Source organism: Ceratosolen solmsi, unplaced genomic scaffold (genome assembly GCF_000503995.2).
Source record: "Ceratosolen solmsi marchali unplaced genomic scaffold, CerSol_1.0 scaffold39, whole genome shotgun sequence".
Lineage (NCBI taxonomy): Eukaryota > Metazoa > Arthropoda > Insecta > Hymenoptera > Agaonidae > Ceratosolen > Ceratosolen solmsi.
Window position 1 is genome coordinate 830,991 of NW_011948433.1, and position 10,269 is coordinate 841,259.

Here is a 10,269-nt window from a genome sequence, read left to right on the forward strand (position 1 = left end):
AATAATTCTCTTAACGAGAAAAAATGATAAAAACGTGATATACATGGAGTTTGTGGTGGGAAAGTGATGGATATTAAATACTATTAAGTGGATTCACCATGGAAAATTGTAGCCTAATGTTTCATTTTATCAAACTAATATTTTGCATCGTATCAACGTGACTCCCAAATTTTATTAGAAGTTTTTCAAGTTTGTTCCCCTTATTTTTTCTTTATTTTTCTTTTCTTTATATATACGCGCGTGCGCGCGCGCACACACACACACACACACACACACACACACACACATCTAGAACATGAGAAATATAATATTTTTGTACTCGGCTGTATACCGCACGGAGCCATAATTTCGTAACTGGATTTGCTCTTAACATCCACCCAATCAACCATAAATATTGCATGAAGAATTTAAAATGATTACGCATTAACATCCTAAAGCGAAAAGATCATTGAAGCCTTACTCGTCGTTATTGATTTTTCTTGATCGAAAACGAAACGTGCTTTGTTTTTAGATTATTTCCTTAGTAGATGAAAAGACTTTAAATTTAAATATTACGTATATAAACTATGGATTTACGGGGACAAAAATTGAAATTATTATTATCTTAGTTTGAATGTACGATAATATCAATATTTGTTAATTATGACTAAAATCACCTTAATCGATTAAAGTATCATATAAAATTCAATTCTTACAAAATAACGATATGATTAATAAAATGATACGTCATATGATAAGTTTTAATCCATTATGAATCTATTATCATGTACGATCAACCATGAATTTAATAATATGACTTCTTAAAGTAAGTATAAGTATAGTCGATATAATATACGATGTAAGAATATCTTTTTTAAAAAAAAAAATGTTATACTCTTTTTCAACCTGAAAATGTTTAATTTTGTCGATGAAAATAATGCTATTCTTTGAATGAGAAGTAACAATGACTTTATATTATATCTTATACGATTTGTATTATTGTTTCTCTAAATGGAATGACAAATAATATCTATGATAATGTAATATACTACAATATTTATTGCTATAATTTTACCCTAAAGCTATCTTAGTCTTATTGTTCATTTAGAATATTTTTATTTAATACATTAAATATTATTAAAAATAAATGGTAGTGTAATGTGCAATGTTTATATTTATCTGTTTAACAGTATAGACAAAGTATATACACGCATACTAATACATTGTATGTAAATTATATCTTGCTTCTTCCGAGATTAAACAATCAAATTGAAATACTATTAGCAGGTCATATATTGTATTTACTTTTTATTTTAGTATTATACCTACTAATATATTTTTTTTATTGATTATAACGTAATTATTTCCTCTTATGAATAAATAACGTACGGGTGACGCGAGATCTTTAAAGAGAATATCAATCTAAAATATGATCTGCTTCCATATGCTTTTAAATCAAATTAACTATATCTTTCGTTTATCTTTTTTTACAACAACGCAACATATTAATTTAATCAGTTTTTAATATAAGGTTCTTTTGAACAGTATATCGCTGTTTATATATACTCGATCTGCGAAGTTATTTAACTAATTCAATAAATATAATTTAAATGCCTGCCAACCATATATAATCAATAATAATGATAAACAGTGTCGGCAGAAAGTGTGAATGTATTCAATGATACTGAAGTTATCATACCAAGTTATTTATGGAATTTAAATAAAATGTAGAAATTTTGCAATTTTTTTTGTTTCAAAATTCCAAATCTCATTTATTCAATGTGAGCTCGACCAATTGCTATAACTCTAATGAATCTATCATCTTAAAACTTCAATTATACTTGGACTTGGAAAGACTCGTTGGCGCAGCTATGGAAGAAAACTTATAAAAACGAGGAACTCATAAAAATAAAAAATCCCTATCTGTCAGTTTCTCATAATTGTAGTGATAAAAAGATATTACTAACATGTCAAATTGTCAAATCATAATTTATATGTTATAAGAAAAGATTGATGATATTAAGAAATTTTATGTATTGTCAATGATGAGTAATTATAACGCTATTTTATTTCGAACTAACAAGGAGTTTAATATGCACAAATATTTTCATTACTTATTGAAATATGGCCGGTAGTGTTAATCGATGATGATTGGCTCGTGAATGTCTAAATATATCTACAACGTTAAAAAAAAAAAAAAAGATTACCGGTTTGCAATAAAAAGAAAGTTTGAACTTTAAATAACGTGTCATCTGGCAAAGTAAATGAAACTTTGTAAGACGTTCCGAAAGATAGCGGTAAATTTATGTCCAATCTATCTAGAAGAAAAGGCTGTTGGAGAAAATGATACTCATCGTTTGCAACTCTGAAAATTGTAGTTTACTTTGTCAATGGAGACGAACTTTGTTAAGTCATTTGCAGCATCTAATCGCCTTATCAATCGTATTAATACTTAAACAAAGCAATTCACAATATAAGCGTTAAACTCGGATCTTCGTGGAACGTGTGGGCGATCAGGTTTGGCGCAAATTTATCCTCATTTGATGTACTTTAAGCGTATAAAAATTTATATCATCAAGATTACAGATAAAATTCGAATTTATTATTTTTATCGTTATCGTTATTATTATTATTATTATTATTATTATTATTATCATTATTATTATTATCATTAGTAGTAGTAGTAGTAATAGTAGTAGTAGTGGTAGTGTTAGTGGTTGTGGTAGTAGTAGTAGTAGTAGTAGTAGTAGTAGTAGTAGTGGTAGCAGTAACAGTAATAGTTAATACAAGCTGTTGTTGTTGCTGTTGTTGTTGTTACCGCTGCTTGATGCTATGAACCTTATTGTCATCATCCAATACGATCATTTCATTACAATCAACCTGTACGTATTGCCGTGAATAATACCGTGCACGGCTATTATGTTTCACGAACGCGGGGGTACGTCTTCTATACGGCGTTTATTCTCACGCTGCTCCAAAGTAGTGCGAACCGAAGAGTGAAAGAGAGAAGTGCGAGATTGTTTAGCTAGAGTAGCGAACCACTGACTGCTACTTGACGCTAAATGAAAGTAATTCACAGTGTATCAAACTACCGCAGGTGCGCGCGGCACTTTCTTCACCGTCATTAACTATGCGGCTGAGAGAGAAAGATGCATTGAAGGAATTCAAAGGTCATTAACGAGTTCACGCTTGTAATTAGCACCGCCGGGATGATCCTTATCGGGCTGAACTTGCCAAGAGCTGAGATTCAATTGTAATTGCGAACGGCTGAATGTAAGCCAGCGTATCCACGTGACTTCACTCCTCGTTTCCGCGCACGCCACGCTCGTATTGAAATATAAAAAACAAACACACGACTGCGACACTTTAAAGAATGAATGGATTATATACGAGACTGATTTTGCCCAGGTAATTAGCGGCATGTTTTATGAAATTATGGGCGTCGGTGTGTCTCGTACTTTATTGTGAGTTTGTTTGATGAGCGAACACTTTATATGATTTTTTCTAAATGAAAGATTTATCGTACAGAGGTAGGAATTACTTATCTCGAGCTCAGATGCCATATAATACACAATTACCGAATTGATCGAACGTACACGCATCTACTTTCTTTTTAGTGGCCTCGCAATGCGGCGAAAATTTACTCGATACTAAGATATTATTCAGGAATGAGGGACGACGAGCAGCTTGCTCAAATGAGTAAGCAAACCACTAGACTTTTGCTTAACCGACTAGCAAAAAGCAAAAGGTGAAAACTATCGTGGTTGAGAGAAAAAAAAACGAAAAAGCTCGAGGAAATTCAGAAACCGTATAATCAGGCGATCAGGCGCATCGCAGGGGGCCGTCCGTGAGCGCAGAGACCACGACGGCTTGGCACACGTAAACAAGGATTTGCCTTCTCCAATTCCCCCCTGTCGAACGGTACACGTCTTTCAGCAGTTTCTCCTTGTGCAGCTCATCATCGGAAAAGGAGGTCGCACTCGTGCGCGGCATCCGCGTGCACAAGGGCAAGAGGCTGCGGGAAGCCCCGATATGACGAGAATCCGGACGGACGCCCGTCGAGCTTAGATCGGTCCCGTCGCCATCCAATTTACAGTTGTCTACGATTCGACCGACATGCCGCTCGGCCCAAGTCCCGATAGCACCCATTAAGCCTTATCGGATCGGTCGAGTCTTGGGGCCCTCGATCAGCCGATTGCCTCTATTGCGGGGACCGGGCGAGGTAACCTTACCATCCCCAAGAGTTTAAACTGTGCACTGTTGAAGAGCGATGGCTCGCCATCGTTTATATTCGGCATTCTTCGCATGCGGTCTGGATGGAAATAAGGGCTAAAAAGGAATATTGGCTTAAAACTAAAATGGATAGACGAAATTTGCAATTTACGTTCGTTTCAATGGTAATTTCATAACTATGTTGGGTGTTCAGACATTTCGTAATTGACATGCAGAGCTAAGCAAAGCCATTCGATTAGAACGAGAGACCATACGTATATTCATAATTTTATTAGCTTTTGTTTTGAATTTTTTGTGCTTTTTCATTTCTTTTTCTTTTTCTCCTTTTTCTTTTAATGACGTAAGTTGACCTTGGGAGTGAAATTTTACGAAGAAAAAAGTATACTCGGCTTGAAAGGAACGTAGCGACTCCGTCTTCGCGTTGTTTGTTACGCGTGGATTTTATATACCTCGGGGCCTGGCATACTTTGTATATTTCGCTAAAGCATTATTATTTAGATAAGATTGTGTTCACGAGACCACCTCAGGAAACTTTTAATGTATCAACGTAACATGTATTTAAGATATTATTAACAGTCAATAAGCTAATTTTAAATATTCTCAAAGATACTTCGATTTATAAATTACCATTTTTAATTATGCACGGTAGCCGATTTGATAACGATAAGCGAACAACAAAATGCGAGCTTCCCGATTCAATGTTTGAAAAATAAATAATCATTTTCAGAAAATGTATAATATATAGTTCGTTGATTAAACGAGCCATAAAGCAGTCCCAATAATTTATACCTGACAATTATGCTAATTTGTATAAACATTGAATTAATCCAATAAATTTCCTGGCTACGTCGCAACGACTGTGAAAAATGTAAAAGGAACATTTAATAAGCCTCTTAGACGACGTTCCATTTTGTTTGAATAAATAATAAGAATAGGAATAAGAAAAGTAGGAGATGAAATTTCACGATCGATTTGTCCGACATTAATATGCCGAATTTTCTATGCTCGATTGTTCCAACATTCGCGAAAAACTATCTTGCTAATGTTCAATGCGACTACTTGCTTTTGCATGCTACTTGATTTTCGGGAATTTGTGATTATCCATGTAGCATTCGACAATGACATTTCGATCTTTTGAATGAGCGAGGGTGACGATAGGGCAGTAGAGTCAGCGATCGCGAATTTTAACATTCCCATCAACTTACCGTTAATGCTGAATTACCATTCGCTTCCCCATGATTCATTACAAGGCTATAAAAATGTATGCTAATGATGACTCTAAACTTATTCGTTTATTCTTCGAAAAGACGGAGCAACGAGCAATAAATAATGGCAATCGATTATAAGGCATTATTCAAGCCATAATATTTTCATTACGCATCTGGTATTTAATATAAAATTTATATTACTTAAGAAAGAAGCAATTACCGAGGCGAATGGATAAAAAAAAAGTCAAGATTGAATTATGCGCGTAAGTGCGATAAAATGTTTTCTAAAAATCGCGTTTAATAAACCAGTCGCTTGCGCCAGCTCCCAATGCCTCGAGCTCCAACTCGTAGAATACAAACGGGCGAAGGGTGCGCGATCGATCCATCATTCGTAAAACGCGCAATCAGATTTAAAAGGTGGATAGGAGCGATAAAAGTGTACCTAAGCGATGGCTTTTTCATTGCGCGCCCGAGCCTTTCTCGAGCTCCGCCGACTTTACAAAGTATCTCTACGAGTGCGGCGCTTTTGACCAAATAACTATATTTCCTTAGGGCGCGAATTAATTACAAAGCTCGTTATTCTTTACGATGTTAATCCTTACCTCGTTCGCTCGGGGCTAAGCGCGAAATCTGGCGATAACAGCCGAGCAGCCTTTTAACGCGTACAACATGTGTTAACGCTGGCGAATGTGTCCCGAGCGATACTTTTGCGAGTCCTCGTCGCCGAACATTCGCGCCTTTAACACCAAAGAGGGGATTTTCACTTAACGAGGCTGTAAATGCCGAGTGCTCGGCTCCTTTTCTCGAGCAGGCCAACGACAAAGCCATATTCCCGGTTATTTCACGTGGAATTGTGTGAACAACGTTTAAAAATCTCCTTTTCACTAAGTCTCGTCCTTGACGACTATAAGCCATCGTAGCTTATTTAAAGAGACCGAAGGATGAATGAGAATGCGAGAGAGAGAGAGAGAGAGAGAGAGAAAGAGAGAGAGAGAGAGAGAGAAACCATAGAAATTGCAAACAATCGATGCTGTCTCTCAAAACCGTTGACTAAAATCAATAGACACTCGATAAAAATTGGGAAGCGCGCTCGCACAGTTCAAGGATATCCTCGGACAAATCGCTCCTCGTCTTCTCCTTTCTACTCAATCATCCATTATATTCGCGAACGTCCAAAGCTTTGTCAAAGTACATACGTCAATTTTGTTCTCATGGCGTGCGAACGCGAGACTTTGGATGCTTCGATGTCAGAGGTGCGCCGTTGAGAGTGAAAGTCCCCGGAAGCAAAGTGTCCGCACGCAAGTGAGTTGGGACAGAACCCTGGCGTATTTTTCCCGCGGGAGTTTCAGCGCTGTGAGCCCGTTTCACCGCGACGGAAGTACGTCGTTCTCCTTCATTCTATCTTCAGCTATCGGGCCCATAGATACAGCGAATCAACGCTATTAGGCCCCGAGAACCCCTAATACAACGTATTTAACCGGCGCAAGATTAGAGTGGATCGCCCGACCTGCCAAGTACTCACTCATTGTCCTCATCCCTCCTTACTACTACTACTACTACTACTATTACTACTACTACTACTACTATTACTACTACTACTACTACTACTACTATTACTACTAATACTACTTATACTACAATTACGATCGACTGTCAATTTTTGACCTAGGCGTCAATAATGCGCCGCCGTATGCAAGGATAACAACAAGGGAAAATAATAGCCTTGCTTCGACGGACAATCCGATGTTCGACTATAATCGCGAACGCATTCTGACAGAAATTTCCCAAAGCCATTCGGCTTTTGCATCTTTACATATATACATAACACTACTTTATTACATACATAACATTGCGCGATGCAGAGGAACGCGTGACACACGCCCTTCTTATCCGGAATGTTGGAAAACGGCTTTCTTTACGTTCAAATATGGTCGTCGGGAGTGTAAGGGGGGCTACGGTGGCTGATGTCCCGGTAAGCTCGACACCCAATAAAATGATTTCAATCCCGACCTAAAAGAGGGACACTGTAGCCTAACGGTACAAGATTTCGTGGCGAGTATCGTACAATTGATTTGGGCTCGGAAGGGAGGCCTGCCGCAGATGCGCTGCATAAAGTCGTACGGTTGCCTAATGGGATGGTGGAGGGAGGAGGATGTCACCTGTTGTTCGATCAAGAGACAGAGAGAGAGAGAGAGAGAGAGAGAGATAGAGTGAGCGAGAGAGGGAGCAAGGAAGGAACACCAGTCTCTTTAATCGTGAATTAAAACCAATTAAAAGTCTGAGTCGAGGGCAAGGGCCAAGGGTTGAAAGGTAAGCGGACGATTGAAGGATGCCGTTGCGCGAGTGAGTTTCTTCCAAACATCACAGATCCGAGTCAACAAGGGTATCGCGATAAAGCCCGCGGCCAATTACGCGGAACTCCTCTCAGCTTTACTTATGCAAATGTGATCAAAGGAAGCTGCAGTGCCAGTGGCGGAGGGGGCATCATAATACATTTTTTAACGCTTATTCCTCGCATTTAAATGTTAACGAGGGGCGCGATAATCGCGCGATAAGTGCCGTACTCTTTTGTATCTCTCGTGCGGCTCGCGCGAGCACGCCCAATGCAATTGTAAACAAATCATCTGTTGTTTTGCGTGCGCGTGTGCTGCCCCGTGGGTGCAAGGGCAATTTATGTCTGGCAGTCATTTGTGGGCTCGACAGTGACTAAACGGCGATTGCTTTTTTTTTCATTGGCGAACTTGTTGCCAGACGATTTAGGCACGTTGTTACTTCAATAATTATGAAACAAATTGGCAATACAGTGTTTGCAAGTGCTACTAAGGCACGCTTTTTATAATGATCAATTGCAATTGTATGGAGTGAGAGGTGAGAAGGGGGGATAAGAAGAGAAACAGGAGATCGCGATTCTTATAAACTTTCATATTTAAAACTGACGCTATTTTGGGTTTTGATCAGTAGCGGACAAAGTGGCGTTAACCGTTTGTAGATCTGCGTTACGCGTTCCAAGCTCATTAGTCAGCGATAAATTTAAATTTACATTTATTTGGACGTTGCCGATTATTGGCAATGGTGGCGATTGAGGGGCAGGGACAGAAAAATTATCGAAGCAAGGTTGGTCAGTCCGATAAATACACAAGCATAAATGTAATAAGCATCGTGGCGAGTCTACAAAAGCAGAAAATAACGGGGCTCTTTGAAAAGGAGCTGCGGTTGCGGTGTTAATCGATTCGGAGTAGCCGTAAGCAATCCGGTGAAACAGCGCAATAACAAAAAGTCCGAAGATTGGGAATAAATGATGAAAAAACACAATGATGTTGAGTATTAAAGGTACCTCAAAGTTGGCTTACGCTCGTCTATGGCTACGCAATTGCAATTTTATTTTAAACTCGCGGTAAGGGAGATATTTTCTTAGATTATGCAGTAACAGCGGCAGCGACAGCAGTAGCAGGCAGCACCACCACCACCACTACACCACCGCCACCACCACCACCAACAGTATCTAATTAAACGGAGTGTGGCACGGATGACATGGGAGGGGAGCGACGAGGCCAGCACGAAAAATGAATAAAGTGGTGCGAGAACGGCGATGGTGAACGGGAGTATCGAGGGGGCGGAGAGGGGTAGGGGCTGAAACAGTAAAAGAGCGAGCGGAAAAAATAAAGCGCGCGGTGGACCTTAAGGACTCATTGAAATGCAGCCGGGAAGACAGCGAGCCATGTACGGAGTATCGCTTATGCTAAAAATCAACCGGTTCCGAACAATAATGCGAGCAGCAGCTGAGAAACCAACGTCCTGCCAATCGCATTATTTATTCGGTCCGGGTTACCCATGCTCTTTTGGGATACTCGACGTGTCCCGACTTGCCCGATTATTCCGCGATTTTTAATGTCTTTTCTACATGTCCTGCCGCTTCTACCACCTGCCAATGACACCCTCGATACCGCGCTTCGGCCGTTCGCCGTTCTCACTCAATAATGCGTTACATTGAAATGTAACAATTCGGTAACACTCGGTCGGATGCTATCTAGTCTTTTACGAGCAATCTTTTTACTCCAATCTTGCACTACCTATCGCGTTTGAAAATGTCTATATGAAATTCGTATACATAAATAAACTAGCCAACTTTTCGACAGACAAATATCACGCGTCGCGAAATTCTACTTCCACTCTCCGAAAGAGTACAATAATAAAATAATAATAAAATAAAAACAAAATAATAATTTCAAAATTCAAAAATTGGTGTACACACTGCGACGAATATTTTTTAAACGTTATTTCGTGTTATATAGATATAGTTTCGTAAAAGTTTTTCGAAGCTGTGTGGGGACATATGGAGTGCGTAACTAAGTACCGAAGCTGAACTTGGAAATTCGTTTGAATTAAGAGTAAAGAATCTAAGACATGATATTTCCATCCAAAGGAGCTAAATTTATATTATAGTGATGGTTGCCGGTCGAAGTGGCCAGTCAGCCAACGTCTCCACTACGGACTAAAGTTTGACTCCGTTATGTTGCACAATGTAATATAAATTATAGGGATGTCCGTAAGGTGTAATTTGTCAATCCAGAACGATTAGAGCGATATCCGGTTGTACTGTGCAAGCCAACTAGCCCAAGCCTTATCTTGGAGCACCGCGACTTTGCATGCCGAAAGCAAATTACATAATGTGTGCAGTAGAGCGCCGGGCGATCCAATGGCGTAGTCAAGCTTTATCCAACAAGCGCGTTACGGAGTAAGGATCGTCGTCGCCGGCCACGACCTCGCCGGAACCGTTGGTGAAGCTCTCGGCGCTAGGGCGATGCTTTTTCGGAAGAAGATTGCCTATCTTAACGAGAAGAGTGGAATG